Source organism: Echinops telfairi, unplaced genomic scaffold (genome assembly GCF_000313985.2).
Source record: "Echinops telfairi isolate 266 unplaced genomic scaffold, ASM31398v2 ScPeMD7_33;HRSCAF=127, whole genome shotgun sequence".
Lineage (NCBI taxonomy): Eukaryota > Metazoa > Chordata > Mammalia > Afrosoricida > Tenrecidae > Echinops > Echinops telfairi.
In genome coordinates, this window is record NW_022103930.1 from 2,837,611 (window position 1) to 2,840,083 (window position 2,473).

The window sequence follows — 2,473 nt, forward strand, 5'->3', positions numbered from 1 at the left end:
TTTCAAGAGACGCCAAAACATCTTTTAATTTATTCAATACCCATTTATAAAATGAACTCATGTAAAACTAGGACACATCCTTAATTCCGTAAATGTTATCAGCCAGAACTCAAGAGTAAACATCATACTTAATTCCAAAACTGGGCTGGGATCAGGTAATGCACTCCCTTCCAATGCACAATTTAAGGAGGCACCAAAAAGCACAGAAATCAAGAGACATAATATTTCAATGCAACCTTTTGAAAAAATATATTAATCTTGAAAAAAAAATTAATCCACTGTGATTTTAAAATAGCAATTTTTTTTAGAATCACCAGGGTCAACTGGGACAATAGACAGCATCAATATAAATGAAGGAAAAGTTGAAGTAATCAAGTACTTAATATTAGTTAGAGCCATAATCAACACACATAGAAGCCAAAACCGAACCAAACTCATTGCCATCGAGTGTGCTCCAACTCATAGTGACCCGGGCCAGAACAGAACTTCCCTGGGGATTCCAGAGACTGTACATTTTTAAAGAAGTAGCAAACCTCATCCTTCTCCTATGGAGTGACTGGTGGTTTGAAGCTCTTGACCTTGTGGTTTACAGCCCAATTGCCCAATCCACTACACCACAGGGCTCCTGGCTCATATGGCAGCAGTCAAGCAACCTAATGACATATCATGTTGGGTATATCTGCTACTAAAGGCCTCTTTCAAGTCTTAAAGGGCAAAAGTATCACTTTGAATACTAATGTGCACGTAACCCAAACCGTGGTATTTTCAATTGCTTCATATACCTGCAAAAGCTGGAGCAGAATCGAGGCATTTGAATGATGGAGTTGTCAAAGAACATTGAAAGTGCTATGAACTGCCAGGAGAACAAAGCAATCCGTCTTGGAAGAAGCACAGCCAGCAGCTGGGACAGTGAGGGTCCATCTCACCTACTTCGTACATGTTCTGGGGGAACCAGGCCCTGGAAAGACCCTCACGTTTAGGAGAGGAGAGCGCCTGTGAAAAAGAGGGAAGTCCGCACATGATGAACTGAACCCATGGTTGCAGCGGTGGACTCAAGCGTGGCAACATTTGGGGGTGCGGGATCTTGCCGCACAGAAGATCGCTAGAAGTTTAACTGACTCATATTTTTATAGTACTTTTTCTGCCTAAACATTGAGATAATTGAAAAAAAACTCTGAACAGTAAATGTGTTAAAATATACAGTATTATTTTAAATTTAGATACTTAGGCCCAAATCAGAATTGAATAAATATCATTTGAATTTTCTAGCTTGTTTTTTTCCATTTGAAAGCAGTCTTTGTTTGATTAAGAGACCAGATTGCATGGCAGACACCTCTGGTTGCTCTGGTCTTCCCTGTTGCCTGCATCTCCACCTTCTACGAAATGGGTGGTCTTTTTCTTCATCCCACCTTGTGGAAAAGATCATTGGAAGGACCACAGGAAGTTACGTGCTTCTTTCAAGCATTTCCCAACAGTATAGAGCTCAGGAATCAAATCCTCCTGCAGATGGTGCTATATTGACCAAGAGACCGTGCAATCAGAGGGGTTATCTGTCAGGGCAATACACTTCTTATTGATTTTGCCATCACCACGCTTGTAGATTTCATTCATTCACTGACTTCAGGTTTGGGTACCCCATGCAATGCATGGTTCCACAATCCTCAGCATGTTAACTGAAGCCTTGTTAAGGTTAACAAAGGTGCCTTTGAAGATCTAGCAAAGGCGAAGAAGCTGTAACATTTTTCGGACCTTTGGGCTCACACCATTGACACCTCTGATCCTGAGGCAAACGCCAGCTTGGGCTCTCCAGGCACATAGAAGCTGCCAGCTTTTCTTGCCATCGGAGCCATTCGGATAGCAGTTCTGTCCATCTGCCTGCATTCCTTGTGATCGTGCTTAGCTTTCTTGTAGAGAACCTTCATCCTTGCCTTTTGAAGCATCTTTTGGGCAAACTTCTTTCTCAGGCGTTTGACCTTTAGTTCTGCAAAATATCTTCGCTTTTTCTTAAGGGTCTCTGGAATAGGAGAGACCTTCTTCTTCTCCACAACACCCTCCATAATTCCAGCCAGATTTTTATTAAAGGAATTTTCTAGCTTTTATAGAAATAAATCAACAATATTTTCAGAATCTGTTTTTCTGCTTCTCTCATTTTCAACTGAACTAATAGCTATTTTTGACACTTTCTCTTGATGAAAGGTCGATCTTAATTAATTAGCAACTAAGATGCAAAAAATAGGGTGCAGAAATTCTAACTTAATAGAAGACAAAAGTGTTGAAGGAAAATTTAAATCATCACAGTAAACACAGAAAAGGAGAGGGAAGAAAGAGAATATCAAAACCGACATCAAGTAAAAGACACAAGTCAGATCAAACTTATTAATTACATGATAGATACCTAATGGCAAAATTGATCGGCTTGAGTAGAAAAGCAATTCCTGGTATATACTGTTTTGCAGGATATACACTTATTACT

At 40.0% G+C, this 2,473-nt stretch overlaps 1 pseudogene; it reads right to left on the reverse strand.

Moving 5' to 3' along the window:
* Nucleotides 1-1,305: 1,305 nt before the first annotated feature.
* Nucleotides 1,306-2,057, reverse strand: LOC101651342 (annotated as a pseudogene).
* Nucleotides 2,058-2,473: the final 416 nt, after the last annotated feature.